Source organism: Dromiciops gliroides, chromosome 4 (assembly GCF_019393635.1).
Source record: "Dromiciops gliroides isolate mDroGli1 chromosome 4, mDroGli1.pri, whole genome shotgun sequence".
In the NCBI taxonomy this organism is placed as follows: Eukaryota; Metazoa; Chordata; class Mammalia; order Microbiotheria; family Microbiotheriidae; genus Dromiciops; species Dromiciops gliroides.
Genome location: NC_057864.1, coordinates 395555412 through 395574163, shown reverse-complemented (window position 1 = coordinate 395574163; position 18752 = coordinate 395555412). Strand labels below are relative to the sequence as shown.

General features: G+C 37.6%; 1 pseudogene; it reads left to right on the top strand.

Moving 5' to 3' along the window:
- Nucleotides 1-18752, top strand: part of LOC122755161 — a 152748-nt pseudogene that overhangs the window by 74662 nt on the left and 59334 nt on the right.

Sequence of the window (18752 nt, the reverse complement as noted above, 5' to 3'; positions counted from 1 at the left end):
ACTCAAACCGAAGGTGAGCTTTGGCCTCGCTGGGATTGTGCTACGTATGAATTGAGCTAAATGATGAAGTTAATCCCCTTCCCCTCCCCAGAGCTTGGAATGGTGTAGGGAGAGAGTATTCCCTCCAGATATTGTCTCAGTGGAGGGGTTGGGGGGGTAGGGGTGTTTGTATGTTTATTTTAGTTACAGCTTTGGAGTAAAATGTCCCTTTGTATAGAAAAGTTAATTTATCTGCCCGATGGTTAACTATAACTGGGGTGCAAGGGACCCCTAAAATTGAGGGAAGACACGATGTGGGGACTGGGGCCAATAGCAGAGGGGTCAGTAAGTCTCTAACTCCCTTAAAAGTATTGGAGAACGTTTGGGTCTTTTTCCCAAAGAGATCATGGAAAGGGGAGAGGGACCCACATGTACAAAAATATTTATAGCTGCTCTTTATGTGGTGGCAAGGAATTGGAAGTTGAGGTGATGCCCATCAATTGGGGGATGGCTGGACAAGTTGTGGTATATGAATGCAATGGAATACTATTGTGCTGTAAGAAACGATGAGCAGGAGGAGCTCAGAGAAACCTGGAGGGTCTTGCATGGGCTGATGATGAGTGAGATGAGCAGAACCAGAAGAACATTGTACACAGTATCATCAACATTGTGTGTTGATCTACTGTAATGGACTATATTCTTCTCACCAATGCAATGATACAGAAGAGTTCCGGGGAACTCATGATAGAAGAGGATCTCCAAATCCAGGGAAAAAAAAAAGAACTGTGGAGTATAGATGCTGAATGAACCATACTATTTCTTTTGTTTTGGGTACTGTTGTTTTTCTATTTTGAGGTTTTTCATCATTGCTCTTTTCTCTTATAACATGACTAATGCAGAAATATGTTTGATGTTATTATGTGTGTATGTATATGTATATGTGTATATATATATAAAACCTATATCAGATTATGTGCTGTCTAGGGGAGGGGGGGAGGGAGGGGAGGGAGGGAGAAAAATCTGAAACTGGAAAGCTTGTATAAACAAAAGTTGAGAACTATCTTTACATGTAACAGGAAAATATAAAATAAAATACTTTATTAAAAAAAGTATTGGAGAATCCTAGGGGGAAGGAGCAACACATCTGGCCTTCAGACAGTAGGGGCTGAGGTAGACACTGTTACATATAGAAATAATAATAATAACAATAAAAGTAATAGCTAGCATTTATCCAGTGCTTTAAGGTTTGCAAAGCACCTTATAAATATATCTCATTTAATCCTCACAACAACCCTGGGAGGTAGTTGCAATTTACAGATGAAGATGTTGAGGAAGACAAATAAATGATTTACTTGGCTAGGATCACATAGCTAGTTAAATGTCTGGAGCCGGACTTGAACTCAGGTTTTCCTGACTCCAGGTCCAGTACTCTATCCACTGCCCTATTTGCCTCTAATGCTTATCTCATGTGACATTTGTGAAGTTCAAAATAAAATGAAATAATAATTAAAAAAAACAAACCTGGAACTGGTCTCCTATATGATTCTAGACATGGGGTTCTTAACCTGGTATCTATGAACTTGTTTTTAAAAAAATTGGGGGCAGCTAGGTGGTGCAGTGGATAAAGCACTGGCCCTGGATTCAGGAGGACCTGAGTTCAAATCTGGTCTCAGACACTAGACACTTACTAGCTGTGTGACCCTGGGCAAGTCACTTAACCCTCATTGCCCTACAAAAAAAAAAGACAACTCTATTTAAATATCATTAGTTTCCTTTGTAATCCTGTGTATTCTATTTTATGCATTTAAAAACACTACAGTTATCCCTTCTACATCATGACTTTCCTTATTGAGGTTTTGATATATTGTAAGTTGGCATAAGAAATTAAATGGGAATTTGGGGGAGTTTTGTGGAAGCCGGGGATGACACTCAAAAGCCAGCAGATGACATAGAGAAAAAAATTTAGAAACTTGGAAATGAATAAAATACATACATACATATATATATATATATAACATTATATAATATCAACCCAAATTTTATAACAAAGTACTGTAAATACCCCATAAAAGAAAAAATTTTTTAAAAATTCAGATTTCTTCTCTGGTACGAAGGGAGGGCCAAAAAATGTTAGGGGGATTTTCCAGATCGAAGTGGCACCATGCCCCTAACAGCCATCCCTCCCACCCTGTAATGTATAGGGGTACCTGTATTCTGAGGAGAGATCCATACACTTTACCAGATTGCCAGAAGTGTCTGTGACATAAGAAGGTTGAGAAACCCTGGTCTAGACTGAAGGCATCTCACCAAGGCGTCCTGTAACCCTATTGTGGCCTTAGTATTGACAGTGAAGTGGGGATGCCTGACTGTGGTCAAGAAGAGGTTGTTTGTCCTTTGTTCTTGAAGAGGACCATGACATCAGGGAGGTGATGTCATGACTTGCAGAGAATTGGATTTAAGTGAGGCAGGACTGTGCAAAGTTACCAGCCTCACTCTCTCCCCCAGAACCATCTGGGTCTAGTCCTGTTCAACAAGAGGTATGGTAAGGGATATGGAAAAGCAGGACTTGAAGGATAGAGGCTGAACCCAAAGAGGGGTTTGCCCTTAAACTCTGAGCTGAAAGGGAAACAGTAAGGCCCAAGTCAGATGAGGTAAAAATCCAGGCAAATGGCTTTTGTGAGTCCTAATTCAGTCAGTAAGGCAATAAACTAAGCACCTATTATATGCTAGGAACTCTGCTAAGCACTGGAGGTTACAAAGAAAAGCAATCCTTTTCTCCAGGAGCTCAAGGTCCAATATGGGGAACAACATTCAAACAAATATTTACAAACAAATGAAGTTCCCTCCCTTGCCCTGAGCCAGTAACTCATAAAGGGCCGCTGTGGCTGGTACCAAGGGTAGAAAGCTGGCCTGGCCCTTATCCCATTCTCACAAGGCAATATATTGAGAAAGATATGATGGGCTGAGTTGCAGAAGTGCCCAGAGGGTAGGTGACTCAGAAACCTCTAGACCTACACTGTTGGGAGACTGGCTCTCCATTCATTCATATGAATCAATGTTGTCCTGGCAAGAATCTGACCACCTGGGGCTGGTTCTTGTGTTGCTATTTCCCTAGATGGAAGAGTTCTTAGATAAAGATCCTTTGTCTCTTATGGGTTAGGAGAAGGGATGGGGGAGCTAACTCAACTCATCAGACTTATGAAAGTACCACTGATAAGACCCACTTTAGAGGCAGTCGACTGGTTCAGTAGATAGAGTGTGGGACCTGGGGTTAAGAAGATCTGCATTCAAATCTGACTTTAGACAAATTATGGGACCATGGACAAGTCACTTGACCTATCTTTCTCATTTTTCTCACATGTAAGATGGGAATAATAATAACATCTACCTCCCAGGGTTGTCGTGAGGATAAAATGTCTCATTTTTTATCGGAAAGAGATGCAAGGGGGCAGCTAGGTGGCACAGTGGATAAAGCACTGGCCCTGGATTCAAGAGGACCTGAGTTCAAATCCAGCCTCAGACACTTGACGCTTACTAGCTGTGTGACTCTGGGCAAGTCACTTAACCCTCATTGCTTTGCCCCCCCCCCTTCCCCCAAAAAAAGAAATGCTGAAAAGAGATGCAAAACGCTGTCTTGAGAGACTGGCTTATGTAGTGGCAAGTGCATGGGCCTTGGAGTCAGGACGTTGGAACATTAATTTGGACCTTTCCAATAACCAGTTTCATTACCTTAGCCAGAATCATTAGTATAAAAAAGACATTGAATGAAAAGATCTCCAAGACTCTTCTGGCTCTTAAATTCAAGGAGTTCAAGTCAGTATAGGTGGTCTGGGAAACCTTTTGCACTATAAAAATGCTTCATGAACAATCATAGATTGAGAATCCCTGGCTTAGTGCCGCACATCTGGGGAAAAGGAGTTCTTCATTTCAGGAATTTGTAATAGCTTGTGATTAAGGAAAAGATGTATTAACATGGATTGAATATAGGTCCAATGTGCGTGAGTGATTGCTTTTGGAAAATGAGGAAATTGCTGTTGTTGTTGTTTTTTAATTTGACTCCTGAGCCAGTTTTTCCAAACATATTTTATAAAACAACTTGACTTGAGATAGAGTAAGGAATTTGAGAGCACCCTGAAAATCCTTGGACAGAGTTCTTCTGGATGGCTTTTATCTAACCAACAACTCAGATTACTGATCACCCGCCAGAAAACCTTCCTGTGTTTTTCCTTCTTTTAGGGGTGTTAAATTGCAAGGAAGAGAAGAAGATTTAAAAAACAAAAATCAGAATTTAATAAAGTTTGGAGTGTTAGTCTTTCTCAAATGTGTGGCCTGTGACTGTAGGGAACTGTATTATTATTATTACAATTATTATTGTTATTATTATTATCAGCAGCAGCAATATTATTCTATGACTTGCTCAAATCTCATTAACTAAAAAAGTAAATCAGTGAAATGGAACTTCTGGCAATGACCTCCATTTTCATTAAAGAAAGAGCTGGGTGAATCAAATGTAAGTACTGAAAATAAGCTGTATGTCAGAAAGGAGGTGCTCTTTACTAAGACCAGGAATGTGCAAAGACCTGGACCTGGAGGGTTTGGGGGTGGAGGAATGGTTTCTCTTCACACACAACTTTACTGAGAGCAGCCAGAGTGACTGTGTCCAAGTCTCTTGGCAAAGTTAGGGAGGATTTGGATTTAGAGGCAATTCAGACAAATAATATAGCTTATAGGGTATCACATGCCATATCGCTTGCATCTTTCAGATATTCAGACATAACTGGCATGAATTGAGCAGCGCTGGTGTTCCAAAAATAATACTCTAAAAAACAAAAATAGCGTTTGTAATGAAGAGGTTTTGCTTTGAAAGATAAGGAATTAGCTGGAATTCGCTGGTATTAGCTAAGTCACTTCCTTTCCAAAGGAATATGAGGAAATAGATGCAAAAAAGTCAAGTTCTAACTAATATTTTGAGCAATTAGACACTAAAAGGAATTTTAGATATCATGTTGTTCAACTTTGTTCTTTCACAAAATCTCAGAGTTGGAAGGTCGCTGAAGAAGCCATTTTTGTCTTATACTTAGCTGAAGAATCCTCTCTAAAGTATTCCAGAGAAGTGGTCATCCAGTTTTTTCTTGAAGTCCTCAAATGAGGAAGAACCTACCCACTAAGGCAATACATTCCATTTTTGGAGAGCTTGAATTCTTAGGAACTTTCCCCTTAATGCCACTCTCCTAAAAGAAAATGAGGTTAGTTAAGTTAGTTGATCATTCTACAGCTGAAGAAATTGAATTCATGACTTGCCCAAAGGAAAATAGTGTTAGTTAGAAGCAGGACTAAGATTAGAACCAAGGCCTCCTGACTTTTAGTCCAGTGCCCTTTCTGCTGAACTATGTTTCCTTAAATATTTTTTAAAAGATATTACTGCTTTGAAACTATGCATAGACTAAAATAAGGTCAAAATGGGTACATGATTTAGACATAAAAGGTGATACTCTAGGTAAATTAGGAGAGGAAGGAATAGTTTATCTCTCAGATCTTTAGAAAAGAGAACAGTTTATGACCAAACAAGAGACAGAGAATATTATGAAATGCAACATGGATGATTTTGATTACATTAAATTAAAAAGTTTTTGTACAAACAGAAGCAATGCATCCAAAATTAGAAGGGAGACAGAAAGCTAGGAAACAATTTTTATAGCCAGTATTTCTGATAAAGGCCTCATTTCTAAAATATATTGGGAACTAAATCAAATTTATAAGAATCCAAGTCATTCCCCAATTGAGAAATGGTCAAAGGATATGAACAGGTAGTTTTCTGATGAAGAAATCAAAGCTATCTCTTGTGTGAATGTCACGATGGCTGGAATGGAAGAAGCTTTTGGTAATAAATTAAGGGAAAGGTTAAGTAGGGGAGATTTATGATCTAATATCCAATTTTAAATCTCACACTTGCCATATGAAAAAATGCTCTAAATCACTATTGATTAGAGAAATGCAAATTAAAACAACTCTGAGGTACCACCTGACACCTATCAGATTGGCTAATATGACAAAAAAAGGAAAATAATAAGTGTTGGAGAAGCTGTGGAAAAAATGGAACACTAATGCATTGTTGGTAGAGCTGTGAACTGATCCAACCATTCTGGAGAGCAATTTGGAATTGTGCCAAAAGGGCTATAAAGCTGTACATACCCTTTGACCCAGAAATACCACTATTAGGTCTTTTCCCCAAGAGAGATCATAAAAAAGGGAAAAGGACCCACATGTACAAAAATATTTATAGCTGCTCTTTTTGTGGCGGCAAGGAGTTGGAAATTGAGGGGTTGCCCATCAACTGGGGAATGGTTAAACAAGTTGTAGTATATGAATGTAATGGAATACTATTGTGCTGTATGAAATGATGTGCAGGCAGATTTCAGAGAAACCTGGAAGGACTTACATGAACTGATACTGAGTGAGATGAGAAGAACCAAGAGAACATTGTACACGGTATCAACATTATATGCTGATACTGTGATAGACTTGATTTTTCTCAGCAATACAATGGTCCAAGATAGTTCCAAAAGACTCATGATGGAAAATGCTCTCCAAATCCAGAAAAAAACAACTGTGGAATATAGATGCACATTGAACCATACTATTTCTATTGTTTTTGTTGTTGTTGTTTTTCTTTTTTGAGGTTTTTCCTTTTGCTCTGATTCTTCTTTCACAGCATGACTAATGCAGAAATATGTTTAGTAATATGATTGCACAAATATAACCTATATCAGATTACTTGCTGTCTTGGGGAGAGGGGAGGGAGGGAGAAAAATTTGAAACTAGAAATCTTATAAAAACAAATGTTGAGGGGCAGCTAGATGGCACAGTGGATAGAGTACCAGCCCTGGAGTCAGGAGGACCTGAGTTCAAATCTGGCCTCAGATACTTAACACTTACTAGCTGTGTGACCCTGGGCAAGTCACTTAACCCCAATTGCCTCCCCCCCCCAGAATGTTGAAAACTATCTCTACATGTAACTAGAAAATAATAAAATGCTTTTATGGGGAGGAAAATATATTACTGCTTTTCTTACTTTTCCTTGAAAATTTTCTCCCTTTCCAGGGATATTTGTATCTAGAATTGTAGCTTTTCTTATATTCATTCATTTATTGAATTCATGTTTTATTAAACCCTTACTATGCCAAGATAGATACAAAATTTAGATAAGATACAGTCTATACTTTTATAGACCTTATAGTCTTATAGGGGAATGTGAAATATATACAAATAATATTTTCTTACTTTGGTGCATTCATTATTTCACCCATGTGGAAACTTTCTCTACCTACACAAATAAAAACTTCTCCATATCTGTGAAATTCTTGTCCACATTTTCCATATGTTTCCCACAGCATATCTATCTCCCCATAGGCATACTGAAGCCCTTTTCAGGTCCTTTCATATCTCTAAGCTACCACAGTATAACTTGGGCTGGTTAGCTGTTGTTTTTCTTAACTAATATATTTCTTCTTCTGATCTTACAAGTAACTGATAATGTTGTATATACCACTTCTTCTACTCAAGTCACTAAGGGTAATATCTTGTTGCAGCTCACTATTTGTCCCATGCATTTTCCATTGCCATTTCAATTAATTATAATTCTGATTCTTTGAGGATTTCGGTGTTCCATGCAAAAATATCACTTTAAGAATATCTACATAAAAGAGGTAGAATTTTTGTTTTTGTTTTTGGCAATGAGAGGGTTAAGTTCATTGAAAGTAATGTACATTTCCTAAATATGTTCAAGCCCAATCTCCTTAGTTATGAAGATTTACAATTTACCTTCCTTACCTGTCCAAGTTATATGTGTTATTATTTGTTCAACTAAAAGTCATAATTTCAAAAAATGTTTTTCATCCGCTTTGATGTGTCAATATGAATTGCTATACCAATCTGTTTGTGGTTGTTGTTTAGTCTTTTTCAGTTGTGTCAGACTTCATGATCCCTTTGGAGAATTTTCTTGGCAAAGATACTATTCCTTCACCTCACTTTACAGATGAGGAAACTGAGGCAAACAGAATTAAGTGACTTGGCCGGGAAAACACAGCTAGTAAATGTTTGAAACCAAATTTGAATAATATTTGAAGTCTTCCTGACTTCAGGCCCAGCACTCTACCCACTGTGCCACTGACCTGCCCTGTTTTACCTTGTTGCAAATTTCCCTGAAGAAGCTTTGTAATATTTCAGGATTCAATGAAGTCAATGAACAAATATTTATGAAGTGTTTACTATGTGCCATGCACCATGATAATCACTAAGGCTATAAATAAAAGCGAGGTAAAAATAGGCCTAGGCCTGAAGAAGCTCACATTCTAATTCTGGAGACAACATTTAAATAACTAGATATTTAAAAGGCAAGTGGAAGGCAGTATGAGAGAGGAAGGCATTAGCAACTGAGAAGACTGGGACAGGCCTCCCAGAGAAGGTGGAATTTGAACCATCTTGAAGGAAGCCAGAGAAATGAAGAGGTAGAGGTGAAGGGGCAGAGAATGACAGAGATGGGGGCCATCCAGTACAAAGGCATAGATGAGATAGAGATGGAGCATTGTACGAAAGTTATTGCAAGTAGGCAACTGGAGCTAGATTGTAGAATCAGGGGAAGGGAGTAATACATAAGAAGGCTGGAAAGGTAGGAAAGGGCTGGGTAATGAAGAGCTTTAAATGCTAAGTTTTGTTTTTGATCTTATAGGTAATATGTAATAATGCAATTAGTACAATACTATATGCAAAAAAGAGCATTTGGAGCTCCTTCTTATAAGTAGATTTTTTTTTGGACTCTCTGTTGGATATTTTCTGTGATACCAGTGAGCAACTTGGATGTATAAATATTTCTATTTTATACCATATTTGATACCAACATTCAGACCAATATCACTGATGAAAATTGAGGTAAAAATTCTAAATAAAATTATAGAAAAAAATTTCAGATTTATACCAGGCATCCCAAAATTATTCAACCTTAGAAAAACAGTTAACATAATCAATCATATAAAAACCAAAAATAGTCAAATCCACACAATTACATTTATATATTCATCCAAAATGTTGACAAAAGATAACATTAAGTTACACCAAATACACTACAAAGCATAGATATAGAAGGAACATTTTTAAAGTGATAAGGAAGTATATCTGGAACCAAAAGCAAGCAGTCAAAGCTCATATAATTACAATTATGAAATGCTCCTTAAAGAAATAAAAGATGATTTAAATAACTGGAGGAATAGACATTGCTCATGGTTGGTCCAAGATAATATTATAAAAATAATAAAACTACCTAAATTAATTTATAAACATAATGTCATACCAATTAAACTACCAGGTAGGCATTTTATAAAGCTCTACAAAGCAATAACAAAATTCATTTGAAGAATCAAAAGGTTTAGAATTTCAAGGAAAATAGTCAAAATTGTTGTTGTTTGTCCTTGGTTCTCAAAGAGGACCATGACATCCAGAGGTGATGTCATGACTTGCAGTGAATTGGATTTAAGTGAGGGAGGGCTGTGCAAAGTCAGCAGCCTCATTCTCTCCTCCGGAGCCATCTGGATCCAGTGGCAAGATATGAATGAGGATGAAATTATGAATAAAGAAGAAATAGCTCTTCTAGGCTTCAAATTATATTATAAAAGAATGATCATTAAAAATATGTGGTACTAGTTAATAAATAGAAATGTAAATCAATGGATCAATATACATAATAACAGCAACAATATAAATGGAAAGAACAGAATTAAATGCTACATAATTATAATCATTAAGCTTTGCCAAAGAAGAAAGGAAAAAATGCAAATCTCTCCCTTTTTTGGAGAGATATGGGATTTCGGTGTGGAACGTTATACATACAGTCAGAAGTAGTTGCTGTGTTTCTTCGTTCATCTATCTTGCTTTTTTCCTCTGTTTCTTTCCTTTTCACACTTTATGTTACTTAGAATGGTTCTCTTAGGGATGGGGAAGGGTCTATTTGAAAATGAAGATGATAGAAAAACAAAAGATATAAATAGAAAAAGGGTTCCCATGAAAAAAAAAATCAATGGAGCAGGGCAGTTAATATAAGGACAATAAGAAGGGCAGTTAGTCATTGACTGGGGGAACAAATCTTTGCATCAAATATCTCCAAAAGTCAAATACTCAAGATACAGGAACTAAAGAAATAGATATGGGCCATTCCCCAATGGATAAGGAATCAAAGAACATGAACCAAAAGCTCTCAAAGGGAGAATGGCAAACTATTAGCAATAAGATGAATAATGTTACAAATCACTACTACTAAGGGAAATGCAAATTTAAACAATTCTGAGATTTTACCTCTTACTCAGAAAATTTGCAGAGTACAGATGTGAATATTCTATTGAAGGAAGTTGTGGAAAAACCAGTATACTAATGTATTGTTGGGAGAGTTATAAATTGGTCCAACCCTATGGAAAGCAAATTGCAATAATGTTTTTAAAAGAGACTTAACATGTCATACCATTTGACCTAGAGGAAGGTCCTGTAATATACTAAAATTCTTAGCAGCACTTTTTGTGGTAGTAAAGAAATGGAAACAAAGTAGATGCCCATAAATGGGTGAATGGCTAAATAAATGGTGAAACACAAATGTAATAGAATATGATTTCCCTATAAGAAACTATAAATAAGTAGAATTCAGAGAAGTATGAGAAGACATATGAACTAATGCAGAGTGAAATAGGCAGAACCAGAAGGAATAGAAGGTTCAGGGGAAATATGAATGATAAACTAAGCTTTGAACATATTGAATTTCATATCCTGGTGGGAAAGGCATTTAAAGACATGGGTCTGAAGTGGGCTTGGGAAGAAGGTTGTTGGAGTTGAAGAGACTGGTAAATTATGTGGTTAAGATGTCTATTTAAGGGCTTGTCAACATAAATACAGAAGTATCAAAGATGATGGTAGAAAATGTACAGAAAGACTAATATCTTGATAATTCAATAGTAGTAGTAGTAGGCTTCCACAAGTCACAGATCACCATGGATCAGCACCTTGAAGAGCCACAGGCCACAGTGTGGCTGTGCAGTCTGATACGGGAGCCGCAGCTCCTGCCGCAAGGAGAACATTGGAAAACTGCACTCTCTGTTGCCTGTTGGTTCCTGCATCTCATTTGTTTTTCTTCCTCCAGAGCTTGGAGGCCCATCTCAGCTGCACAAAAGCTGCTCCTGAGTACTGAACTCCATCAGGCGAGGTCCTTGGCCATCTCCTCCCAGCTGCTGATGTCTATTCCCAGAGCCCTCAAGTCTCGCTTGCATACATCTCTGTAGCGAATCTGGGGGTGTCCAGCAGGTCTTTGGCCTGAGGCTAACTCACCATAGAGTAGGTCTTTAGGATTGCGCCTGCCTTGCATGCGGTGCACATAACCGAGCCAGTGCAGCTGTCTTTGTTTCAGTAGTGTGTAGATGCTTGGAAGTTGTACGCATTGGAACACTTCTGTGTTGGTGATCCTATCTGACCAAGATATGCCAAGGATGCGCTGAAGGCAGCGCATGTGGAAGCTGTTAAGCTTCTTCTCTTGTCTAGTATATGTAGTCCATGTTTCGCTGCCATACAGTAAAGTACTCAGGATACATGCTCTATAGACGGCAAATTTGGTTTGTCTTGTCAGTTTACTGTTTGCCCAGACACACTTGGCAAGCTTAGCCATGGTTGAAGTAGCTTTCCCAATCCTCTGATTGATCTCAGAATCAAGTGACAAATTGTCATTGACAATAGAGCCAAGATACGAGAATTGGCTTACGACATCCAACTGGTAGCTACCAATGTGTATCAATGGAGGTGACATAGCACTCTGACACATGACTTTTGTCTTTTTAAGATTAATGGTTAGGCCAAAATCTGTGCAAGCTTGGGAAAAGTGATCCATCAAGGTCTGCAATTCACGCTCTGAGTGACAGGCAAGTGTGGCATCATCGGCGAAAAGCAATAGATCAATGATATCAACAATATCGACCCTCCTCTCCATAGTGTAGACCACAACATATCCGTGCCTTTTTATCCTGTGCTACTCTTCTCTGTGTCTTCCCATAAAGACTTCACAAGGTGGTCTACCCAATGTGCTGGGGAACCTTCCATTATCTCTCTTGAAATTACACAAATACCAGTGGAGAACATGGCATGTCTATCTATTCTTTTTTTTTACTCTTTAAAGGTCACTGACCCATCTTCCCTTTTGTTCATAAATAATCTTTTATACTGTGTTTGGTACAGAATTCCTCATTTATTATACATTTCAGCCTATTCCAACCATCATGTATTGCTCCACTGGTCTTTGGGTAACCCACAATTTAAAAATGTTCATATATTATGGTATTCTAGTATGTATCTTCAAGTATTATCTTTAGGATAAAATATAAACTCCTTGGCCTGACATTGAAGAGCCTCTCCAAGTGCTCTTCAAACCTACCTTTATTTCACATTATTCCCCTTATGGACTATTGTCTAAACAAACTATATACTACAAGCATTTCTACGAACCTAGCATTTCTTCTCCTACTTTCTATGCCTAGGATGCACATTCTGAGTCTTTTCTTCTTTCAAGATTCATCTTTGGCTGAGGTGCTGTCTCCTCTATGAAGCTGTTCCTGATTGGTCTAGTTAAGTCTAATTCTCTTTGAATTAACTTCTATTTACTTATTTGTGTGTTGTATCTGTGCCTGGCTTCCTCTCTCCCCTCTGCTCCCAGAAGAATATAAACTCTTTGAGGCACTTGTGGAGAGTGTGAACTATAACTTGGATGATACTGGATGCATGTTTCTATTTGGACAAGATTTATTCCTGTCTACAAATTAATTTCTTACATCTACATAGTTATCCTGAATGAAGAAAAGTCATGTGTGTTGACTGGAGCAGGTTTTAAAATCAGTCCCAATTACTACTCATTAAGAAGCTGGGTCTTTCATCATTCTACTCATTCCTTTGAATTAAGACAATTAAATTTTTTTTATTTAAAAATTAAAAACATTTTTGGATGGGGGCGGCTAGGTGGCGCAGTGGATAAGCACCGGCCCTGGATTCAGGAGTACCTGAGTTCAAATCCGGCCTCAGACACTTGACAATTACTAGCTGTGTGACCCTGGGTAAGTCACTTAACCCCCACTGCCCCGCCAAAAAAACAAAAAAACAAACAAACAAACAAAAAACATTTTTGGTTTTAGTTCCAAATTCTCTCTCCCCCCACATACACTTCACCCCAACCCCAACCCATTGAGAAGGCAAGAAATATGATACTTATTATACATATGAAGTTATGCAAAACATGTTTCCACATTAACCCATGGGTGGAGGGGGAGGGCAAGATAAATAAAGTGGAAAAATTGTTTAAATCTGCACTCAGAGTTCATCAGTTCTCTCTCTGGAAGTGAATAGAATTTTTTATCGTTAGTCTTTGGAACAGTTAAGACTTTTTTTTTAAACCAGATATACCCCCTTGGGGTTGGAGTAAGACATTTATCTATCAGTTATTGTTACCATTGAATTAATAAGATTCACCAGATCTCTTTCCTAGGTAAAGTTTTAAAGCATAGGGGACTCACTATCTAGAGAGGATAGGCTTTGTGGGGCTCTTTAGGGAGGTGAACTGATCATCATGCAAGTACTGGGCGCTTGACAGGGTGGGAGAAGAAGCAACAATAAGAGAGAACAAGGTACTAAAAGAGTGAAAAGAAGGTAAAGACAAATTTTCTCTACCTCACAATTTGTATCTAGCTTTCTGTATTTCCAATAGGGCTGGGGGTAGGGGGAAGGAGGGAAGGGAATAAGCATTTATATAGTGCTTTCTATGTGCCAGGTGCTTTATGAATATTATGTTATTTGATCTTCACAAAAAATCCTGAAAGGTTGGTCCTATTCTGATCTCTATTTAATAGTTGAGGCAACCAAATGTTAAGTGACTTGCACAGGGTCACAGAGCTTGTAAGTGTCTGAGAAGGGATTTGAACTCAGTTCTTCTGACTCCAGGAGCTGCACTCTATCCACTGTGCCACCTGGTTACCTAGTAGAAGTCTTAGAAGTCCTATGGTCCCCTTGTTGTTAAGGACTTAAAAAAAATGTTTATAGTCTTAGGAAGTGATTTTTGGTTAATATATGATACAGTTTGCAAATTATGTTCCTTTGATCTTTGGGACCATCTGTACATGTCTTCTAGGTTCGACTTTGCAATCTTCTTGCTACTGTTACTTTATAAGGGCTACTTATATATTTACTATACTAATTAGGAGAGACAGAGACAGAGACACAGAGAGAGACAGAGACACAGAGACAGAGAGTGTCTGTGTGATCAAGAGAACCAAAATAAGATACAATTTTAAATACAGGGGCCACGGTTGCTGCCACAAAAAGGGATTGATAAGTTGTGTGTCTATATGTGTGCATATGTATATGTCTATATATGTATACATATACATATACTAAGAGGGGGTGAGGTAGCTAGGTAGTATAGTGGATAGAGCCCTAGAACTAGTCTCAAGAAGACTTGAGTTTAATTTCCTTCTCAGACATTTACTAGCTAACATTGGCCCAGTCACTTAATCTGTGTATGTCTCAGTTTCTTTGTCTGATAAATGGGGATAATAATAGCACTTACCTCCCAGAGTTGTTTTGAGAAAAGTGAACTTTTTATAAAGTACTTTGAAAGTCTTTAAGTTCTATATAAATGCTAATTATTATTATGTTTACATATGTGTGTGTAGATATATGTTCACATACACACACACACGGTGTCCCCAAAATTCTTAGTGCTGTTTTAAGTTTTGATAGCTTGAATAGCTTAAACGTACAGTAAGACTTTGATGACACCACACACATAAACATATATAGATACATGCACGCATACATGTATAAAACCTTTCTCTCTGTTTTTGGACTCTGGTAAATGCCCAGTAGTGGTATCATTGGGTCAAAAATTATGAAGTTTGGTTACTTTTGCCAGTGACTTCTTCAAAGATCTATGATGTCATAAGAGGGGATACTCTCTCTTCTAATACAGGGCACAATCCTTCTTCACTTAAGTATACAGTCTTCATGATGTTCTTTGACTCCCTCAAATTTATCACCAGGTGGCCAGCCTTTTGGTGATATTGTTGGTGACAAAGATATTGAAATAGTTTTCTTTTCCCCCTCTCGATCCCCAAATCTTTATTATTTATTTTATGCCATTTTTTGTGGGGGCAATGAGGGTTGAGTGACTTGCCCAGGGTCACACAGCTAGTAAGTGTCAAGTGTCTGAGGTAGGATTTGAACTCAGGTCCTCCTGAACCCAGGGCTGGTGCTTTGTCCATTGCACCACCTAGCTGCCCCCTATTTTATGTCATTTTAACTAAGAATTCATAGGGGATTTGTCCCAACAGATCAGTCTGCTTGCCATTCATCATCATAGGGAGAGTTACTCTGGGTAAGGGTGGTTGAGACTTCATCTGAACCTAAGTGCCTTTATCTTCATTCTGATCATTTTCCTTCACATCATTCTGGAAGCTCTCTCTTCTCCTTAGAAGGCTTAACATGCTTAGCATGCACATTAATTCACTTGACTCAAATCTTGCCCTTAAGTTTGTTTACAACAATGGCTGCAATATGCTGAGTAACATTTTAGACTCATCCAGTCTTACCATGATAACATTTTGGGGATATTCCCTGTTGAATTATCCCCATACTCTTTATATCTACAATGTCACTTTTCTTGTTGATTTGAATATATGTAGCTCAAAAGACAACTCTGGATTTCTACAAGGGCCTACAGAACAGGTACCATGTCTCTCGCTTTCCTTTTTGTGTTAATCATTTTGGCAAGCCTCTGGAAGATGTTGGTGCCTGACACAAAGCCTGAATAATTTTCAAACCACTTTCAATTTAACATCTGATCTTCATAACAGTTCTACAAGGAAGCAAAGAAAGATGGTCAAATATATACTCTACACAACACTGACGTTGTGATTTGTTCCACATTAGGCAACTACTAAGGAAGGGTTCCAGAACTAGAACTCAGATCTTCTGACTTTGTTCCTCTTGTTCTTAACACTGTATCTATCACTCACACTCAGCAAATGGAAAGAGAACTTGGACCAATAGCTCTCTAAAATGACATGTTTGGCTTACAGATATGTAGTGTAGATGCTACTAATTAGGAATAAAAAGCCAAAGTGAGTGATCTAAATACCTAAGTCTAATTCTAGTTAACCATCCAGTACTTAGCACAGTGCCTGGCATATAGTAGGTGCTTAGTGAATGTTTGTTAATTGATAGAAACTGAGCTTGGATAACCTCTATGCATGCCATTGATAGAAGCATGCAATGCAATGCTCTGATGTATCAGTCTGCCCAGTACCCCTCAGGTGAGGAAACACCTGAGTTGTGCAAACACAGGAAGGAACTATTCCAGGTGTTCAAGGTGGGGCAAGATACCCAAATAATTCAGTGTTGAGAAACAAAGACAGTCTGTCCAAGTTCTAGCCAAGTCTTCTGTTCTGTTATCCATGCATAATCTCTCTGAAAGAATCTACTTGGTCCCATTTTCATCCAATAGCAGGGGAAAAGAATAGGGAGATTTGAGAGAGACAAGACAATGGTAGTAACAGGAACAGATAGAATTTAATCAAGGAACCAATTTTTAGCTATTGAATTAAAAAGTACCTTGTGTTTTTTAGATAGCTTATAACCTTTTAGGAAGGTGAAATGCAGCAATTTAATAGGAGCTGCTAATATGAGTTTATTTATAGGTAGTAGAGACACCCAGAAGTTGGTGGGAGACAAAATCTAAGAAAGGAATCAATAAGTAAGCACAAAGTTTTAGATTAGCACACAAAATCAAAGAACTATAGATAACGGGTAAGATAAACTAGAATTCCTAATGCACACTAGAACATTTTGAACTCATAGGTAACACAGAACCTTACTGGTATAAGAATCAAGACTTGATTATGGACCTGGGTGGATATATATTATTCAAAAGAAATCAGATAGAAATAATGGGATAGAAGAGTATGTAGTAGCATTTATATTAAAAAAGCACACTTATTCAAGAAAATGCAGTGTCCAGAGTGAGGACGTGAAGTGCAGAGGATTTGGGCAGAGGTCAATGAAGACAAAAACATATTGTCATTGGAGTATATTATAGACCAACTGGAGAAAAGAATGAAATAAATGAGTTCAAGAAATATATCACAGGGGCAGCTAGGTGGCGCAATGGATAAAACCCCGGCCCTGGGTTCAGGAGGACCTGAGTTCAAGTCCGGCCTCAGATACTTGACACTTACTAGCTGTGTGAAAAAATATATCACAAGTCTGGCACACAGCCATGTATGGGGTAGATTTAAGATACTGATCTATTCATATGGAGCAGCTTAGTGCTGAAAGGAAAGGGAAAGTATTTTTACATAAAACAAAAGATTTATATCAGCTGCGAAAAGATATAAAATACTTCCACAGCTTTGAAGGATGCCTAACAAAACTAGAAAAAGCATTTTGTTTTAATAAAGACTGTTAACATATATAGGTGAAGAAATATAGCGTTCAGGTATTTTTAAAGTGATTTTTGGATAAAAAATGAGTCATGGCAGAAATATAAAGTCTCAAATCACCTTGTGAACAATGTAGAATAATGACTTACTTATATATGAACAGTTTTATGGTTCAAACGGGGTTCCTTACATACTACTCCCCTATCCCCCCGCCCCCAAAGATTGACAGATTTCATGGGGTGTGTGAACTGAGATAGGAAAAAAAATACATCTTTATTTTCACTAATCTCTAACTAAAGTATAGCATTTTCTTCAATTATGACCACATTATTATTTATACCACAGTAGTATTATTCTTCACCAGACTGTCAAAGAAATCCATGACACAAAAAAATTAATAACTCCTGGTTTAAAGGGGCTGAGAGAAAAATTTTATTTATTAAAAAATGAAGAAAATGTGAGTGCAAAGAAACCTAGTTCAAGGTCATAAAAGTGATTAAAGGCCAAGTTTGAAGCCTTTTGATCTTTTTGCATATAACTATTTTTTGACTAGTGAGGGCAAAATTTTTTTTTAATTAAAAAAAATCTTTTTAAAAAAAAAGAGCAATCATATAAACATTTGGAGACTTAAGCATGCTTTTAAAGGTACTATCAATTGCATAAGGGAAAATTGAGAAGTGGTTACCTTAAAAATGGAGGGTAATTCACAGAGTACCAAGAGCTTCCCATTAGGGCAATCTTAGATAAAGAAACTTGTTTAGGATATTGATTTGCATGACTGGTGATAAGAAGAATCTGTGGTAAAGACCAAAGATATGGCAGAGGTATAAAACCCTCAGTGGCTATCTAGTTTAAATCAATACCTGAACAGGAATTCCCTTTAAAACTTACCTCAGCTATCATTAGAGGCAGGTAGGTGGCATAGTGGATTAAAGAGCTGGCCTTGGAATCAGGAAGAACTGTATTCCAATCTCACCTCAGACAACTTTCTATCTGTGTGACTCTGGGTAAGTAAGTTGACTTTTGTCTGCCTCAGTTTGCCTTCCTCATCTGTAAAGTGGGGATCTTGCAGGGTTGTTGTGAGGGGAAAAAAATGAGATATCTGTGAAGTGTTTTATATAAATGCCCGCTATTAGTATTATTATTATCTAATCTTTGCTTGAAGACTTTCAGTGAGGGATAGCTTCCTACCCCCCAAGGCAGCTCATTTAATTTTTTGATAGCTCTAATTATCAGGCAGTTTTAACCTTATCTCAAGCCTACATTGGCTTT